The following is a 21187-nucleotide window of genomic DNA, read 5'->3' on the forward strand; positions in this document are numbered from 1 at the left end:
AGACTGGGAAAATTTTTTGGAGTTTCTGGCATGAAGGCCATTCTTATTTGCCAATGATAACTAATAAAGTAGTTCAGTCCTGATGTTTCCAGAGACCTGTACTGATATTGCATTCATGGCACTTGAGACCTCAAAAGCATTAATTCCTTTAAGAAATACTAGACAAGTAGTCAACTTCTCAAAGTTCCTTCAACCAGACATATCTAGATTAAGAAGGCTGCTCTAAAAGATAAACAAACTCCTGGTACCTATCCTTCACAAATATATGGCAAATTTTTTTTCCATTAGGCACAATATTATTCAGTGAGTTATAACTAAAAATCCTAAGATTACAAATACAATAAGATTTTAAGTCTACTACCCTGTGAATGTTTTCCTAGTTATTTATGCAAAATGAAATTTAAAAAATTTTGCTTATGCAAATTTAAGTGACCTAAAACATTTACATCTCTAACACTACTGAAGCCAGCAGTTTTCATAGCTTTGGAGATTAATGTGTAATTTGGCATTTTGGTACGCGTTTTAAAATATGGCTGCCTGTACTTTTAAATAAATAAATTCAATTTAAATGTCTAACATTCATAACGTTAGCACACTTTCAATACTTCAAAGATCAACTGCTCAGATACTTATTACTTACAAACAGGAAACCACACATTTTATCTCATACTGAAAGGTGCTTGCAAAGGAGAAAATACTTAAGACTCTTAGAGTACCACCATTAGCAGTGAACACATGTTCCAGACTTTAGAATAGATTCCCTTAAGCCATCAGAAGTTTATATTTATTCTAATCTGACTTTCCAGAGTTCCTGACTAAGTACTTGAGAATGAATCTTCAAGATTAAATTTAAGCATCTATTTTTATTTAAACCTTGACTGAGTTCAAGTTTCGTAGAGAAAGTCTATTTCACTAATTTGGTATCACTCTATGATAAAATCACCCTCCTCACAGATGAAAGCAAAATGAAGGAAAGGCAGTGGCTGGTGCAGTCTCATCTGGAGTGCTCTGTGCAGTTCTGGGCCCCACAGTTTCAAAAGGATGTGGAGTTCTCTGAGTGCATCCAGAGGAGAGCAATGCAGCCGGTGACAGGGCTGGAAGGTCTGTCCTGTGGGGAATGGTTGGGGACTTTGGGTTGGTCTAGTTTGGAGAAATGGAGGTTGGAGGGGTGACCTCGTTCTTCTGTGCAGCTTTCTGAGGGGGTAATTGGAGATGGACGTGTTGAGCTCTTCTCCCTGGTATTTAGTGATCAGACACATGGGAATGGTCCTAAGCTGTGCCAATGGATATTCAGATTGGACACTAGAATGCATTTCTTCACTGAGATGTTGGTAAAACACTGGAACAGGTTCCCTAGAGAGCATAAAGTATTTAGGAGGCATCTGGACAATGCCCTTAATAATATGCTTTAGCTTTTGGTAAGCCCCGAAGTGGTCAAGCAGTTGGACTAAATGATTGTTGGTAGGTCCCTTCCAACTGATATCCTATTTTATGACAAGTTGACTTGTAAGCATTGTATATACAAAAAAGTCAATAGTGAACCTGATATTTTCAAAAGACATTTGACCATTTAGTGTTTTATTGTTCAGAGATTTCTCCAAAACCGAAAGAAATTTAATTGATTTCTTGTCCAGAAGTACGAAAACACTTTTTTTGATTGCTATTACAGTAAAAAGGAGAGTACTGAGCCTAAAATCACAGAGAAAACAGAGGTCAGTAATCACCATCAGTAAAAAAAAAAATATTTTTCTACAGGATTATGAATTCTCTTCTTATTCTCATACTGAAATCTAGACTTATTTAAGAAAACAGAAGAAGGAATTCAGGCAGTAAGTTATTGGTGTTACAACACTGATGAAAGAACCCCATTTAACAGCAGCGGTAGCCAATACCGAAGACATTTGGTCTCCAATAATTTCAGCATACAAGCATATTTTTATTTAAGAATAACATACTATTCACTGAAATGATGCTTTTCTCTGGAAGCCAGAAAGATCAAATAAAATAAATATCTTGTTAAGAAATTACTTGAGAACTGAAAGTGTTAATTCGTCATAATTTTTCTCGTAAATTCTAGCTGGTTCAGCAAAACTCCAGAAGCTAAAGCCTAAATATTTTAGCTGGCCAGATGCTGTGCAGTTCTCCCAACACTATGTCAACTGAACCAGTACTTTATCAACTTTTTTCCTTTGTTGCAATATGTTCTCTTAGACATGCAGAACCTAGAATTTAAACAACCTTGCTTGAAAGTTGATGCAGTACCTTGAAAAGTGAAAATTCAAATGAAACTCTGGTGGTTTGCCAGTTTTTAACCAGAGATGAAATCTCAGGTCTCAGCTTCCTGGTTCTCCTACTAAGTAACTGTTAAAAAAAAGTTATCCCAAAAAGACACCACTAACCCAAAATTACAAACTCTGTCCACTCTCCTCTTAGCCATAGACAGTTTTGACTACACAACTTGCTTAAGAGTTGACTAAATTTGAAGGAAAAATCGATTTTAAAACATGGAGTTTCTGAACATCTTAGCGCGCATCTAATTTTCTTACTTTGGGCTTTTGTACTTCTTGAAAAATCTGTTTATGTACTTCAACCCCTGATTTTGTAAGAGCAATGAGCTTTCCCTTGAGATAAAAAGGGACATCAAAGTAAAGGAACAAGAAAACAGGCTGTAGTTTGAGTTTAGAAAAGCATTTTGCAGAGTATTTCAGCTCAACCGAAATAGCATAAATCTGAATTGCAGGTAAATTACCAACACTGTCAGAACACTTGCAGTATTCTAATTCCAAATGAAATATCTGCTGAACAACAAAACAGAAAAAATACTGTGGCAACTCAATCAAAGCAATTTTAAGGCTATACAGTTTCAAAGTCAATAAAAATCATCAACAGTTTAGGTTTTTGTTCATGTTACTTTTTTAGCAAAGTTAGACTTTTTAATGCCCCAAGCCTGTCATTGTTTAAGAGGCATTTGGACAATGAGCTTAACAACGTGCTTTAGCATTTGGTCAGCCCTGAAGTGGTTGGGCAGCTGCACTAGATGACCACTATAGCTCCCTTCCAATTGAAACAGTCTATGCTATTCTTACATGAAAACTTTATGAAGAAACCATTTGAGTGCCCTTCTAAACTGAGCAAAGTGAGCACTTGTAAAAGGAAACAGAATTGCCTGAAGAACCTTTCACAACCCAAGAACGTTTTGGTGATTCTCAGTTAGTATTGTCATTATTCCCCAAGGAAAGCCTTCACTGTCTGCTAAAATAATGACAGTCTACAACATAAAAAGCAGTATGAAAGCTTTGCAAGCGGTTATTTATCTTATCAATCAAGCAGGTTCCCAAACACGTTAAATCATTTTCACAACTGAAAATTGAACGTGTTGAACTAAGATTGTTGAACTAAGTGGCTGCATTCACATAAATAAATAATTAAATAAACTAAAGACAAGCTATAATTTACTCAAGATCTCTGTGTTAGCACGGCTGTTTGTACCAAAGGCAGATCAGACAAGATCAGGAAAAGCTTTATGACCTCCCCATATCACAAGCAGGCAGCTGAGCTTTCCTTCAAGCCAGCTAAACATCCAAAGTGATGGATCTGCCACATAGACAAAAAGGTAACCAGCGCAAAAAAGACAGCAAGCCAAGCACAGAGGGCTTTAGCTTTGCCAGTTAGTTGTGGGCTTGATTTATATTTTCTGCCCTCACCCAAATGGACCACAGAAACCTGTTGTAGTGCATTAATTGGGTTTATATTGCATTTCATTGTTATATTGGGATTTGTAATGTTTCTTCTGTTCCCTGGAAACTGTATCATGTGGTTTGTCCCCACTCGGCGGTGCCCATCCTCCCATACTGGAATGTAACCCAACTCTGTTCCACTCCCACCCTGTCCCTGATTAGGCAGTGGCTTGTCCCTGCCTCTAGGCCCGTTCCCCCTGGGTCAAAGCCCCGGGAGGAGGGGGAGGAGCTCTCTTTTGCACCCGGACGAGGACCGGGGACAGAGCTGGAGGGGTGGGACCCAAATAAAGCCCTGATCCCCCTTCCCGGAGAAAGAGCAGACTCCTTCCTTTTGCCATCGACGGACGCCTGTTCTCTCTAAAGAACCACAACAGAAACCTCACCCCCTTTTTTCATTAAACAACAAGACACAAAGACAAAAGGCTCCGGTTGGCAACAAAGCATTGTACACAAATACTCAATAAGTAGAACACCTAGAGAAAGAACAGATACCTGATACAACAGGACTCTTCCTCTATCCAAGTGAGGAAACTTTAAATCATTATTCAAATCAACAGTGTATTACTAGCAACATTCCTGCATTCGCCAATGTATCAGTTTTTGGCCCACCCTAATGACAACCCTTTCAGCTTTTACAAGTTAAAGGTTCCGCAGCAAATGCCTCATTTTTCTGTACACCTTGTTGGAGAGTTATTAAAATGCCATTAAGTAAATGTTTGAATCTGTGAGAACACACTGTAGTAAGTGCTAATTCAGGTATTTCTGTGATTAGTTATTCTACAACTCATTTACTCCCATTATAAAAACCCTACAGTAGTTACCATCATGCCATGGGTCACAGACACTAGCAAGCTTCATGTACTAATTCATCACACGCCCATCAAGGATGTTGATCAGTCTACAGGTGGATACAGAGTAGAGGTCTTAACTGGCAGTGGGCTTCTACACTGGGTTTCATACAGAGTCGGTGGTGAGGCAAGAGGAGCTTACCCTTCAGTGAATTAGGGATTTGTCAGCATGCCAGCCAATGCAATCTGGCACAGCTCCTAGAGGAACATTTCTTTGTTTGAGCTACATGAGGTATAAAAATTAAGTTCTGCGCTTCCCGTAAAATCAGTTCAGATGTTTTACGTGATCCATGAAGTTGTGGTATCAAGTAAATCAGCATCCAGTAAGTCATGATGATACCTGTGTGGACCTGCACTTCAATCCCACAGATGCAAGCAACAAGAATTTTTTAGACCACGCTTGGTTCATAATACTCAAGTAGCTTACAAGCAATCACATTTGTATTGCTGATAAATACTTATCTTCATCTCTTAAAAGCAGATATCCTTTTAAATTAAAATCCTGCTATGCTAATATCCTGCTTTAGTGGCAGACTAAATTATTTCCAGTCAGCCAAAAAAAAGTGAATTTCTCTAGTAAATAGAATAGAATTCTTACCATGCTAGCACTTAAGTAACTCTAAACTTCATCTTAAAACTGACATTCTTTTTGACAAAGGCTACACTTCTACTTTAGCACAGGTTTTGCAAAATATAACTGCAAATACAATTACCCAATACTGTGACACAAAATTCTGTTCCTACTGCACTGTACAGCCATCTAATAACCACATAAAGACACAGAGACAAAAAACACATACTGGCATTTACTGAGATAGCATAAACATCACTTCCATTGCCCTTTGGAAGTGACTCCAGAGCTCAGAAGATATTCACAAGACACTGCATTTTCAAATGTCTGACCGAGGGGAGGCAAGCAGAGCAATTGTCAAACCAATCACACAGGCACAGACAAAAAGCTATGTCCACACAAGAGAGATACTAAAGGTGTTCCAGAATCCTCCTGTGACATTTAGACTGACAAAAGCAGCAAAACATTGTAGCAAGCTGAGCTAATTATCAAGTGTCAAAACCCACACATAGGCACAAATCATATTTATAATCAGCAATGTCAAACTGTGAAGAGTAAAGAAGGTGTTAACAAAATTTGCCCCTGAAGTTTAAAACCTCAAGCGTGCTCACAGATCAGACTGTGACTTGTCTCAAAACTGGCTAAAAGCTGATATATGGTGTCCTTGAAATGTTACAGTGTATTACTATGGATGACTACTCAACAAATGCTAATTAGCTTCCCTGCTCTTAAAGCGAAATTAAAACCTTTTATAAACAAGCTATGATGAGTTATAAAATCCAAAGCAGTAAAGCAATCAACCATGTAAATAAAAATAAAGCAGTATACTGTAAAGACTAACAACAAGACATGCTATAAATAAAAGCTCTTAAGAAAACTGCTCAAGGTCAAATTTAACCAGTCCTCTTTGAACACTTGATTCTGTGGGCCTTTTTAGTTACAAAGTTTGTAGCTATGTCTATTCATAAAGCTATTTTATTATTTTGAAGGGACTAGAGAATATGCAATTTTTTGCAAGTATCATATTCCATGAAATTAAAGACAGGAAAATATGGTAGATGATTTACAAAAAAATACATCCTAGTAATCATGACAAAACACTTTCTGCATCAGGGAACAAACAAAACCAAGATGCAGGAAAACAAGTGGGCAAGTAATTCCTTTATCCTTAATCTTGTTATTCAAATTGATGGACTTTTCAGCAATTCATTGTCTCAATCTCCCAAAACAATTCATCAGAACTATTCTTTATTGCCCTTGTTTTCCATATAAAAATGTTCTTATTAGGACTGCAAGCATTTTGAAAAGTGTTTATTCAAGTAGCCTTCATTGTGAAGAACAGCTTGATTTTGAGAGAAGGTTCTGCAGGTTTTCCTAACTTTTGTTAAAAAAAAAAAACACCAAACCAAACAAAAACAAAAACAAACAAAAAAAAAACAAACAAACAAACAAAAAAAAAACACCTCAATAATTCTAATTACTTAATTTCTCATTGCAATTTTTTCACGTTTTGCACTTCAAGGATCTCTATAAACAAATAAACATCTTTTGCTCTCTCCAATTTTAGTGCACTAACACAAGTCTGAAGTGTTTACTTTGAAAACTTCAGGGCCTGATCCCATCTCAGTGCAGATACTTTTGTTTAAACATTCCTTTGCAGCAGGAGCTGAAGTTGTTTTCTCTAAAATTTTTAAGCAATCTGAATAAGAACCTTAGTCATATCAACTGGTAAAACCTTTCTATTCTGAACTGTAAATTTCAGAATCAATTTTCTTGTAAATAGTCCTTTGATCAGAGAATCTGCTTCCTCCCCATTTTTCCATCTTTAATATAAATACACTAAAAATTATGTAGCTTACCAATAAAAAAGGAAGCATGAAACAATACATCATGTTTGTTTGATTTTTTTTTTCCAAAAATGCCACAGAATACAACATTTTTCTAGAGGAAAAAATATCCTAAGAAATTAAAAAGCCAAAGAAGCCAAACAAGATTTGTGCCAACTGATGAATTATTTACTTAAGGAGTATTTTCCTAGCTGGATAGAACAGCAAGGAACAGTTTTAAATCCAGATGCAATTGCACACCTTTGCCTTTAGATATAATTTGCCCAATAGAGAAAGGTCACAATTTAGAAGATTTCCAAATCAATTTTAAAATCCAGTATGACACCACATTCAAATCTCACCTGATGAGGGCTGACAGAGACTCCGAATGTTCTTTTGGACACAAGGAATAAAAAGAATAATATATCAGAAAATCCAGACACCCACAAATAAGGAGGTCAAGTCAACAGAAGCATATGGTGCTCTGTCTGTGCACTGGCTTCAGACAATAAAGATAATTAACACATGAGTTGTTTGAGAAGAGTTATTGGTAGCACTTGAGCTGAAGGTCTTCTTTTAAAGCAGAGAACAGCAAGCTACAATGATGGGGGGAAGGCAAGCAAGCAAGCAAACAACAAAAACAAAACAACAACCAAAAACATAAACAAAAAAAGCCCACCCCCCCAAAAAAAAACCCTAAAAAAACCACACACAGAAAACCCTCCAAAAATAGAAATTACACATTTGAAAATTATTTGTCCTGATCTGACTATTAACTTTACTAGGATTCACACTTTATAACTTGTAAACAACACTGCCAAACACTCTATGGATGAACATAAACCTCAGGGCTTTTTAGGTTCCAGCTACTTGGTTCTTATTTTATTCCCAGTGCTAAGAAGTACAGTCACTTCTACTGGCATTTCTTTTTTAAGGGGAAAATGATATAAAAATGTCACTGATATCATGTGCTAGTATGTCCCACAATAAGTAATCAGTATTTAACACATCCCTATATCTGAACAGAAACACTAAGGGATAAATAAAAGCTTCATAGACTCTATTCCCATGAAGCAAAGCAGAAAAACAAAAATTATTGCAACTTCTATTGTAGACATTCATTGCGCAAAGAGTTCAGTTTAAGAAATTGATAAAATAAAAGCTCAGCTGAGTATAGAAAGCATTGAATTCATGTAACCTGGACAGTCACTCTTTACAGTGAAAAAAAATAACCTTCAAGTAACTGCCATTAAAACATCCCACTCTGACATTTCTGACATGTCTTGCACAAGATTTAAAGTGTACCACAGTGTAAAAGAAACTAGGAAACCATCAACATCACGGCATTACCTCAAAAACACAATTTACAGTAACAGATTTTACAAAGATCATTATGTCACAATTATTTTTTCAAACTAACTGACAAATATAAAGCAAGACTGTAACTATACTGCTCAAGCAAGCACAAAGCTCCAGCTTAAGCAAACATTACAACCATAACACTGAAATACACTTAAGATATAGGACAAGTCAATAGCTACCCTGCATTCTTGGCAACACTGATGGACTGAAGCATGTTAGGGGAAAGAAAGCATTTCTGTTGCTTTTTTTAACATACTAAACTAGAACAATCCATTCTACATTTCTGCAGAAACGTGTGCATTAGGCATACATGTCACATTCATTTATGAGGTTTGCTTCCATCACTTAGTTTAAATGTATGCATATACATGCATTATATTGCTACCAATGAACAAGAGTATCTTCTAAAAACCACGTAGCAGCTAATTACACTCATTCCTAACAAGACATATCAAAGAAGCTATAACCATTGATAACCAGTGTTTGGCTTTATAATCAGCATCTCTGCACGGTATCATAATTTCAACATTAAAAATAACCAAACCTAACCTTGATATAATGCATTTCTTTCAAATCTGTTAAAAGAGCAAAAAAACCCAACTCCTTCACCTGAAATACTTACAGATTTGCTGACCGTGTAAACAAATGTAATTACCCTGTAGGTAATCTGACCTCTTAGAGTCAGTTTGACTACAAGTCATCTGTGACATCTCATGTTTCTCCTCAGATCCCAATCAGACAATAATACTTTCAGCTACCTTTTACAAATAAGCACATATACCTGTATTAAGATATCTTGCTATCCAGTGGTCTCAGATTCCTGGAGAGTTCTTTTGTGGTTTTTTTTTTTTTTATTATTTTTTTATTATTATTATTATTTTAAGGAAAAGTATTTCTCTGCATACCACTTTTTAGAACCTACTGAACTTCTAAATTCCATTTACTAACATAGTATTCTCTGCTGTAACAGAATTCATGGAAGTAGGGGGTTTGATCCTCCCTGTCACTGACTTGGTAAGTTAAAACTGGAAAAGGGATTTGAAAGAGAAAACAAGTTTCTATAAAATTACCAATTTGGTAACCATTCAAGCTTCCTCTAATCCCCTAACTCTCACCTCTTGCAAATAGCCAGACTTGTGCAAAACATTTGACACTGCACAACATCCCTGTCTCCAAACTGCAGATAGGTGGATTTGACAGATGAATCACTCCGTGGGTGAGGAATTGGCTGGATGGTTGCAGTCAGAGCTGCAGTCAATGTCTCAATGTCCAAGCAGAGACCAGTGACTCTTTGTCCCCTCAGGGGTTGGTATGGGGACTGGCACTTTTTTAAAATCTCTGTTGGTGACAAGGGCAGTGGGACTGACTGTACCCTCAGCAAGTTTGCCAACACCACCAAGCTGTGTGGCGTCTGATGCCCTGGAGGGAAGAGACACCATCCAGAGGGACCTGGACAGCCTTGAGACATGGAACCAAGTGAACCTCACGAAGGACAAGGCCAAGTGCAAGGTCCCGCTTCTGGCTAAGGGCAATCCCAAGTTCAAGCACAGGCTGGGTAGAGAATGGATCGAGAGCAGCTCTCAGGAGAAGGACTTGGGGATGTTGGCTGATGAGAAGCTCAACAGGACTCATCAACAAACACATGTAGTGCCCAAAGCCAAACGTGTCCTGGGCTGCACCAAAAGCAGCGCGGCCAGCAGGGTGAGGGAGGTGAGCCTGCCCCTATTCTCTGCTCTCATGAGACCCCAGCAGCAGTGCTGCATCCAGCTCTGGGGTCCCCAGCACAGGAAAGACACAGACATGTTGGAGTGAGTCCAGAGGAGGGTCATAAAGATGATCAGAGGAGCGCCTCTCCTGTGAGGACAAGGCTGACAGAGCTGGGGGACTGTCCAGCCGGGAAGGGAAGCCTTACAGCACTTCCAGTACCTAAAGGGAGCCAACAAGAGAGCTGGGGAGGGACCATCTACAATGGCTTGGAGTGACAGGAAAGGGGTAATGGCCTCAAACTGAAAAAAGGTAGGTTTAGATTAGATGCAAGGTAGAAATGCTTTACTATGAGGGTGTGAAGCACTGGAACATGTTGCCTAGAGAAGCTGTGGATGGCCCATCTCAGGAAATGTTTTTGGCCAGGCTGGATGGGGTGTTATTAGCACCAGGTTCTGATCAACTGAGCTAACCTCAGTTGCCTCACGAACAGGAAATCAATGGTCTTGAAACAGTAACAAAGATGTTTGCACAAGGTTAAAGAAGGCACTAGTGAGCTTCTAGTTAGACTTGACCAAGGCCATTAGAATGTGAATTATTCCACAAGGTATAAGAAGGTGAAATTTTACATGTTTTTGCTGACAAGCAGAGTCTCCAAAATACTCAGTGCAGCAAATTAGCATTTTGGTCTAAATTTTCCAAATCACCATGCTAATTACATATTCTAAATTAGTTTTTCACTATAGTACTCTTCATCAGTATTATTGAACATTATGATGCTACAACAGTGAGAAATATGGCACCACCTGTATTGCAAATGTGTTAACATTTCTGAATAGAACTACAATTTTCATATTGATCCTTTCTGCAATGAGGAAACTAGGAGTCTGTAGAAGAACTAGCACAGTGTAGTAATTACTCCCATAGAAGAAGGGTTCTAAGAAGCATCATCTTAATAAAGATTAACTGAAAAAAAGTTTTTATTTTCCTTACAGGAAGGACTTTGTGTTTTGTTAAACATTTGCTCCCAAAAAATTTTGGCATTGCCAAAATTGGATGGAAAATTCAGTTTTTAATTTTGAAATATGCAAATCAATAAAGCCATAGAAGTTTTTATTAAGTGTCCTATTACTTTCATGCCATTATTGCAGTATATAAGACAATTTACTATAAAGCTTTTCTTTTTGAGAATGAAGGGTAGAATCAACTGCATCAGCCACACACTCTGCAGTTCCACCTAAACAACACAAATGGCAACACTCCTCTTTAGTATAACAACCCAACAACAAACTCCTACATCTGTCTTCCCTTTCAAAAATGCATCTATAATGTCTCAATAAATAACAAAGCCAAGTAGCCTCTAATGCCTTTTTCTTCTAAGGCACATTTAACAACAACAACAGCATGGACAAAAAGTTAGGATGTACCACAACACCAGGTACGGACAAAAGCAAAAAGCTAAAGGACAGATTCTTGCCAGGCTTGGAGAGCTATTCTCCACTAATTATAAAAATTGCCAAGGACAAAAATACGACTATGAACAAACACAACCATAAGTAGTACATCTGCACTTCAAAGGATTAAACCAGCAGTATCATGGAAAATCCAAAACTAAGGCATACAATTTACATGTAAACACCTGCTTGAGTTTTAAATAAGCCATCTCTCTCACCTGGCAAATTTGTGTGCCTAGATTTCTGGTAAATTTGTGTTCCTAGAGACCGCCAAGACTGAGGTGGGGAGGGTACACCCAAACCCAAACACAGGTACTACATCCACACAAGCTTCACAGATTTGATTTCCTACAGCAGTTTCCAACCCTCGTCACTTACAGGAGATTCTGTCAGAGCAGCCCCTGCTCTTTCCCAAGACTCTATTCCATACCCCAAGACCCTCTGCTCCTCTGCCCTAGCCCTCAAACCAGCCTTCAGCCCAAGCACACACAAGCCCTAATGCTGCTCCCCGTGTATGTCTTCCCAGACATAACAGAGCTTCTACCCCTGACCAGCACCTGCCTTTAAACCCCAGCAGCAGCAGTGCTGCAGCAGCTCTGCACCCATGCAATCAGCAGAACACGAGCAGTGCCAGCAGAGTATTCCTCCAAAGTCAGAGGAATACAACATTAATTTGTATTCCGCAGTAAATTTCAACCAAGCCAGACTACAACAGTATGATAAAGGAGTGACAGAGAGAAAAAGAGGATACAGCACCATGTTTTAAATGCATTTTTTTAAAAAAGCCATCCTACATCCAAAACACAAGACGTTAGGTTATCTCACAGCTGCACATAAAACAACTTAAAGCCTTTACTACAGTATATACAAACATTCTGTGAATGTCCTAACATAAATTTCTGTCCTGCATAAGAATAAATTCTCAGCTTCACTCAATTCAAACCTTTGATCACTTTAATCTACACATAGCTAAAATACCACAAAACCCAATTCAACTAAATTGCTGGATCCCCAAAACACAAGAGAAGTCTTCCATTCAGTTAACAGCTCATTCCAAGTTAAACACTTCCCCCAAACTGAGTTAAATACAGTTAGGTCTAAAGCAACACACTACAAATACGGGGTAAAGCATTAGTCCCTTTTTCAGGGTCTTTGTGTAATACAAAATTGCATTCTATGCAACTGTCTTCTCAGTAAAGCAATGTGGAGGAGAACAAGAGAAAATGAGCCTTGACCTGAGGGAGTCAACTCCACCTATAAGAAAGCTGTTATTCTACCAGCACATATGTACACACGTGAATTCCAGAAAGGTCTCCCCTATTTCTTTCAGAGCCTCTCTGGTCAACAGAGAGCCCAAACAACCTTTGTGCAAAGCAAAAATGTTTATCCCTGATGCTTCCACGCAAACAAACTCTACAACACATGCACCTCCACACATCCTCCAGAATGTGACTCACAGCACATACTCCAACCAACTGTGACTGACTCCCCTCAGACATTCCAAACACACGCAGACTTGAACACTATTGTGTAATCGCTTAGCAACTACTTATCACAAATATGCACTTACATAAAACTTCCCAAAGGTGTCACTTACTGTGCACACTTAATCTGTGTGTACACAGTTGGAATTTCTGGTCATGCAGTAACCTCATCAGCAGCAGGATGCCTGTGCAGTAGCACCCACCCATCCAGGCTGCAGGCTCTGTATCCAAAGGGATTTCTGCCCAGGCAAAATTTCTGAGAAGAAATTGAAGCTTTTTCCAGAAAAACTCATGTATATGTCTCAAACCTTGTCCAAGAATTATCACATCAATATGCTAACATACTCTTGAACATTCAGAGCCCAAGATTTTTGAGGGTTAGGATGCCAAATATTCTCAGTATAATTAACTTAAGAGTCCAATGCGGCAAGGAAACAAAACACACAGCAAAGTAGAACACAGAAAAAGCAACTATTCCTGACAACCTGAAAGCTTCCAAACACTTTAACGTGATTTGTTTCTACTACAGAACTGTCAGTAACTCAGTGCGCTTCTGTAGATGTAAATCAAGATGCTCTTACTTTAAACAATTTCCTTCCCTCCTCTCACAAACAAACATATACACACAAGGGAGGAACTACAGCAAGAAAACCCAGCTTCCTAAACTAAAGAGATTAGTAATGACTGATCTATAGCCAAATGTTTAACATAGTAATACAGGAGAAGAAAATTCATCTAGCAAAAATAACTCCTCAGAGGAGTGCTACAACTTCAAAATTAACAGCACTATTTTAAGAGTTGAAACTTTTAGAAATTCTTAATAGCCTGGGCACAAAACTCAAGTCATTGCGGAAGTCTGGTTATTGTTTCCACACACGCTAGTGGGTTGAGGTTGCTGACGCTCCTTGTTTCTTTGTGCCTTGACAACTGTGTTGAACAAACTGTTTCTGAGAACATATTCTTTCTAACTTGTCCTCCTTGCAAGTAACTCAGGATCAAAGCTTCATCATGCTCACACATTGCTGCAAATTAACAACAACCTTGTAAGTCAAATGTAATCCCATCACATTTGGTTTATTCAAATCTCTCTCTAGCAGTATCTCTACAGTTTGTCTCCAAGGACTGTGCAACCAAGTATGAGGGCTGTTTACTGGCATAAGTACTTCACTACTGATTTGTAATGGAAAAAAAATTCAGTTCAACCCATCTCTGAACTGTCTGAGGAAACTTACACATCCATGACATTCATATGTAAGACCACAATATATCTGCAGACCACTATAGCAAAATTTATACTTGACAGGTACTGAAAACTTTTAAATTCTTTTTGAGCATTATATAGTAAAATTATATACTGTCACAAGCAAAAAAGGGGGGTTGTGTTGTTTACAGTTAGATAGATGGGTGGCACATCTGTGGGAAGCATCCACAGGAATAGGCAGAAAGCTGCATGAAAGCTGAGGAGACAACCAGAAAAACAGCTGGAAGCACAGCTCTAAAATACTGTGGAGTAATTGCTTTTTAGGCAGAGACTAGCTGGAATAAAGCCTTGCACTGTGAGCAAGGAAACTGCTTTCTATTCACTTTCTGCCGTGCTCAGGAAAGCAAAACATAGTGCATTATAAACAAAATTATAGACTTACTAGCGTCTCATCTTAAAAGGAAACAACTTTCAGGATTCGAGTCCTAAAGATTGTATCAATAATGAAAAAAGCTTTTTTATTATCCTAGCAGCAAATAAAGTCATAATTACATAGCAGGAAAAAGGTTACTGAGTAAGATACTACTCTGTACTGTAAGAATAAGGGGGAAAAAAGGGAAAAAAAAAATCACACTTGAAAATAAAAGTCAGTCTCTTTTTGATGTTTTTCTAATACAGTATGTTCATGGCTCCTAGCTATAGAAGTGGCTGTTTGTTGTTAATAACAGTAAGAGACTAAAATAAACAGATAAGGGAATCTGCTAAAATACAAGCAAATATTTTATGTATTTTAAGGGATCAAATTACATTGTAACAAAGGGCAACTCTCGCATATCCCATGTAAACAACAGTATTATTTAGTAATGAAACACTGTCATGTTGCTCTTGGCGTAAGGAGAGATAAACCTGGAAAATGCCAAAAAGAACTAATATAATTTAGGTTAGAAGGGACTTCTGGGGGTCACCTAGCCCAATCTCCTGCTCAACACTAATTTCATCATAATTGCTACTTCAAAGCTGGAACATTCCTGCCAGCTGTAGATCTTCCCTAGCTAAGATTTATTTTGGAAGTGTTATATTGACTTTAAAAATCAGTATAACACACTCCTTTTATACTAGCCCAAATCTCTATTGGTACCAAATATGGGGTCATTTTCTTGTCACTGCTGGTTTAACTATTCTTGAAACTGCCTACATGGAAATTCTTCACCCCCAATCCCTCCCCAACAATCTACTCTAGCATGTAACTATACTCACCATTACAAAAACTGTCCACTATTGAACCTTCCTCTTTCATTCAATTTCAGTCCCTTAGATCCTGTTATTCACTATGGTCACAAACAATTTTCAATTATTTTCTTTGCCAAAATTTTCTTGTCAAAAAAAAGAAAGAAAAAAAGGCATAATTATTATCTTCCTATCTCTCTCCTCACACCTCTCCTTTAAAGTAAGGAATGCCAAGACCTTGATCCTTCCCTTACAGGGTAGACTTTCTGGATCTTTGATCACTTGTTGCTTCTTTGGACCCCATCTAATGAATCTACTTTCTTTCCAGTGCGCCATCCCAAAGCAGACACAGTACAAAGCAGAGCAGAAAAAGACTTCCTGCATCCTGCTGGAGCAGTACAGTTCATACGTATTTCCTTAAACCTCTTTTTTGCTCAGCTTCTATTGTTTTCTGCAATAATGTGATGAGTCACATGTAGCATGTCATTCCTACTTATAATGCCAACATCAAATTTCTTCTCAATTCTTCATGTACACATTTGGATTTCTTTTTCTTTACTGCACCCCATGTTTTGACTAGGGCACTTTCAGCTACCTTAAACCCGCCTTTCACCCCGCTACCTGACCCCATCTCCAATTTGCCTAATCAATTTGAAATGTCAATCTCTTTGTCCACCTTTGTTGCTCCTCCCATCATGGTGCTGTTTGAAATCCAGTAAGAATTCTATGCCTCTAATCATCTAGATTCACTAAGGAAAAGATCAACTACTGTCAAAAAGGACAGATCATTGCAAAGTCCCTTTTACTCACTTGAAAACATTACAGTAAGGTATGAGCAGCTGTGTCAAGACCAACTGTCTTTCCTGGCTTGGCTAAATTATGCCTATCATAGTCTCAATAGTCTTTGGATGTGAGCAACAATCAGCATTTTGGAGGAGCTGTTCCAAAAACTGGTAAAAATAAAACTCCTTAACACTAATGTAGCCCTAAGAAGCAGGCATTCTTTATTTGGCTGGAAGCAAGAGGAGGTATCTCATGAAAGCATGGAAGACTCAGGCTGAAGAAGAATTATAAGCTACACTGAGCAGAAGCATGGGCTTTCCCCAACTCTAACACTAGGCTGTAATCAAGAGCAGTACCTAAAGATGTTGGCTAAGCCAGATTCCGTAAAATACTCTGGTAGCAACCAAGTTTTATAATCCCATAAACAGATGAGCTAACCTAGCTAGCAGGTAACAAAAAATGCAAGGGGCAAGAAAGTGCTGCAAAACCCCTTTGGAAGTAATCCTTTTTACTGCAGTTCTAAAAATCATTGGCGTCAGAGGAGTTCTCCTGCAGCAGTCATAAGACAGACATGAAGATGCTGCAGATCTAAACACTGTCCCACCTGAACAGCTATTCAGCTATTCTGTACTATTCACCTGGGACAGGGTGTTCACTACCTGCCACAGGACTCTCAGTAACCAAACCAAACCTACATTCCTGATTAGCTTTAATGAAATTCAACTATTTTTAGTAGCAGTAAGCTATAGGCCAATTTCTTGTTAAAAAAAATCTTAAAGTGAATTTTAGATAAAGAACAGAACAACATTCATGTGCTGATATTTAAAAGAAAAAGGAAACTCTTATTTCCTTTAATTTCAGCTCCTGGAAGATCTGCAACAGAATTTCCAAAGGAAACCAACATTTCCTTTCTATTTAACAGAAATTAAAGACCCCCCTCTTCTCCAAACTGGCATAATTTGTTATAAGCACTTTCCCAGCCCATCCCTTCCCTTCCCCTGCCTTCACTCCTCCCAGTTTGCAGTCCATTTACCAGCTTTTTTGGTTGGTTGGCCATAACTCACAGATCAGTGGGAAATGAGCGTCTAACTCTGAAAATCGGAACACACAGTCAAAAGGCTGTAGCAGCATTAACCTGCATAACAGCTTCTCTTAGGATCCATGTCAAAACTAAGGTGGGTTATAGTTGTAAAATACATGTATCTCTCAGAGTTCTCACCTTTTCTTAATGAGAATATTGTATAACCACCATCTATTGTATAACCCCCCCTTCTCAAGGGGGAAGTTAGATAGATAAATTAGATAGAACAGATTTTGTCCTCCTTGACTTGTTTCCTCTGTGGTTCTCCCTCTAGGACTTCTCTTCTCTGGGGATAAATATTCCTTCTTCTTACTCCAAAATTAGCCACCACTGGCTGAGGTTTTTTGTTTTAGTCTCAGTTAGGTATTGTTATCCTTGCTAAGTTTAGATGTTTTTGAACACTTACGATTATTGTGGCTGAGAACCAGCACGGCAATTCCTATTTCATGAAAACAGGTAGAGGAGAGAAAAGATAACATTTTTATTATAAAGCCCAGGCCACTTTTTCTCCAAACAAGAGAAAACCTCATGCTTAAAAGAAAATATGTTCAACCTTCATTACCTAAGCACGAGTGAATGTTAAGTGAACCAGGATGCTAGGTAAATATCTCAAAAGTTCTCCTGGAGGTCTTCACATGGGACTCGTGGAATAAGCCATCCCCATGTAGTGAGGAAATCCTGCAGTTATGACAACACCCTTGGATGAACGGAAAACCAGATTCTTCATCATTAAAGAAAAGTGATGAAATACACTAACCGTTTCAGAGTCCTGTGAAAACTACATCATTTAGCCAATTCTGAAGGGCTAAATTGCATCAGATTTTCACAATACATATTGCAATACCTGTTCTCTACACTTCAAGTAGCCAAACATCTCCTAGAAGTGATGCAAGACATGGCAAACAACTGACTTTGACCAAGACTAAAAGTCACATACTTTAAATGAAAAAATACTTGAATTCCATCCTACTATGCCTGCACTAACTCAGTAAAGTTATTTACCTTCCTTCCAAATTTCCACAGACATCAGGAAGTTTGCTGATCCAAGAAGGGGAGGTTCTTTAGCATTAAGGAGCATAGTGCTCTCCCTGGAACATTATGTACTCAGACCAATAGTCACATTAAAGAACAAAGATCAAGACTGCACACTTTACATAGCATACAACTCTTTTGATGTGAATTTTGTGACTGGTGTAATAGGTAGGCAGCAGTGTTCTGTACTGGTTAAGAGCAGTGCCTTTAGGGCAAAAAACACACCACATTTCTAGATCTCACAAATGAGGTAGTGAAGACCAGTGACCCTGAGAAAGTCAGGAGTACCAGAAAACACAACTCAGTCAGAAGAGATGGCATTAGCATAAAGTTATACCTTGCATAAGAGCACGGTTTTAGGAGGAACTCAAGGACATCTTACACTGAACTAACTGTGAACGTGAACTGACTGCAGATCCTTTGGAAGTGTTTCTTCTGCACACCACAGTAATCAGCATTTTTTAAGATTCCATTTCCAACATGTACTTCGTTCATGTACTTCAACATGCTAACCATAGAACATTTTAAACCTTAGAAAGTAGTCTTTCAACTGATTTGCAAGAATCCCCCAGGAGAGGTCTTTCCCAGGTACACTCAGGGCTTATACTGCTTCCTTACTACACCAGTGCTTCTACACATTGTGTGAAGTCCAGAAAGCAACAAAGATCTTGGACTGATTTTGAAGACTCTCTCCAATGACCAAAAATATTTTAGCCAACCTTCTCCAAACACAGTTATTTTAAAAGAAAAATCACATAATTGGCCATTTCATGCAAATGGCAATACATGCCTTGGGAAATGTTATTCACATAATCAAACCTCTGGGCAAGATACAGCCATGCTCTTTCCAGCAATGGCACTTCAAAGAGAATATTTCCTTCAGCTCCTGACAACTTCTCAGTGTGTCTTAAAGTTTATAAAGCATTATTCAGCTGAGACAAACTTTTGTGCTTTAAAGCAGTACCGAAGTCTGTATAGCTTAGAAGTGTCTAAATCCTATCCTGCATAGACTAAGACTACATATACTTACTAGAGGAAGGTATGATCTACAAAAATATCGTATCATCCCAGTCTAATTGGTATTCTACAAATGATGCTGCATTTAAAGTGACAATTATCCAAGATCTTACTTTCTAAATTAAAATTAATCACTTGAAAATTGATTAGGGTAGTTAAAAAAAAGCATTATGCTTCTGCTTTAAAAAGCAGAATTTGTTTTGGCTATCATTGAGCAGTTTGAGGGGGGTTGCTTTTTCTTTAAGAAAGTGCAAAACAGCATTTTCTTTCTGATTGTAGATTTAATTTGCTATCCAAACACTGAAAAATACCTACAAGAATCTAAATATAATGAAAAACAAAATATGATAATCAAAGAATGTGACACCCCACAGCCTTTCAGGGAATAAGAACAGCAAGCTATGCTTGTTTCTAATTTAGCCACTCAAAAATTTGTAATGAAAATGTTATCAATGAATTAAAATACTATCCCACAAGGCTATAAAATTACATGGAACTGGAAAAAAACAAACCTTTAGCAAATATTTATCATCAGTTTCTGAAACCTTTCCATTGTGCATTGATTGAAAATGTGGTACTGAATTAACTCAAATCTGGTTTGATTTTGAATAACCTGTGAAAAAATTAAAAAACAATATCCCAGGTATAACCTTCTCTTGAAAAATTTTATTTAGACTTTGGTTTCATAACTGTGATTTGATTAACAAATTACTGATGTCTTATTACACTGATTTTTATTTCACTAATTATCATCTTAATTCTCAACAGCAAGATCTTAAAGATGGTAAATGCAGAATTTTTATACCAGCATTAACAAACTATTGATTCTAAGCATTCAGATAGGAAAAAAAAGTATAAAAAAAAATAGAGCAGTTTAACTAACAAAAGCTTAAATTGTTGCAAAGTGCCATATATCATATACTATCCAAACAGCAGGGTTTTGTTAATTTAACAGCGACTTTTCTTTGTGTCATGCTTTGACAAAAGAGAACAAGACTTGTAAGTCATATATCAGGTAAGAAAAAAAAATTAGAAAGAATTTCATAGATACATCTTTGCTGAAGTGAAAGCAAAATTCTTACACGGTTCTTAAGCAAGAAATTAGTAAAAATATCACTACTGAATTTGTTATTAGTCAAAATGAAGAAAGTACTACTTCCAGTGCTATTCAGACATCTTTTCTTGTCTTGGGCACATCTATGCTTTTGTTATCTAATTTAAAAAATCCATATATTACCATAACCTTGAGAACCTGACATTTTTCCTGCTGCTTGCATTCAGAAAGGTAGCCTACCAACCAACTGCTACAGCAGAGATCACACCACAAAGCATCTGCTTCTTGCACAAGTGCCCAATGTAAAAAAAAAAAAAAAAAAAAAATCAGCATGCCACAGAACTCATCTGCTTCTTTTATACTTAAATAAGACTAACAAGTTGGCCCTGCTACAACAGACAGTATTCCCGGAAAACCTCAGCTTCCTCTAATTGGACCTGAGGCACAACTGAATATTTTCTGCAGAACAATCAGAACAAACAACCACTGAAGACAAAATTGGTTTTAAAATTACTTGATCTTTGAAGGACACAGTCTACTATTTTTCAAGAGATCAGATGTTTATAAAACAAAAAACCCAATCCTTTCTTCTTCTAGAAAATATTGCTAAACAAGTTTATTTGCTTTATGGAAGGACAAAACCAAATCATCTTACTTTCATAAACAATCCCAACCCTCATAAAAACTGAAGTTTTCAAGGGTCACAGGGAGTTCAGTAAGATCAAAGATTTAAGAACAGGTAAAAGTCTACTATCTACTACACAAAACAGTAACTTAAGTATTTTATAAAATTGTTCATGTTATTC

General features: G+C 37.6%; 1 protein-coding gene across 4 annotated transcripts in view; it reads right to left on the reverse strand.

Moving 5' to 3' along the window:
* MGAT4A (alpha-1,3-mannosyl-glycoprotein 4-beta-N-acetylglucosaminyltransferase A) overlaps positions 1–21187 on the reverse strand; it is a 72945-nt gene that overhangs the window by 46903 nt on the left and 4855 nt on the right. The window lies entirely within an intron of this gene.

The sequence above is a fragment of the Hirundo rustica genome, chromosome 2 (genome assembly GCF_015227805.2).
Source record: "Hirundo rustica isolate bHirRus1 chromosome 2, bHirRus1.pri.v3, whole genome shotgun sequence".
NCBI lineage: Eukaryota > Metazoa > Chordata > Aves > Passeriformes > Hirundinidae > Hirundo > Hirundo rustica.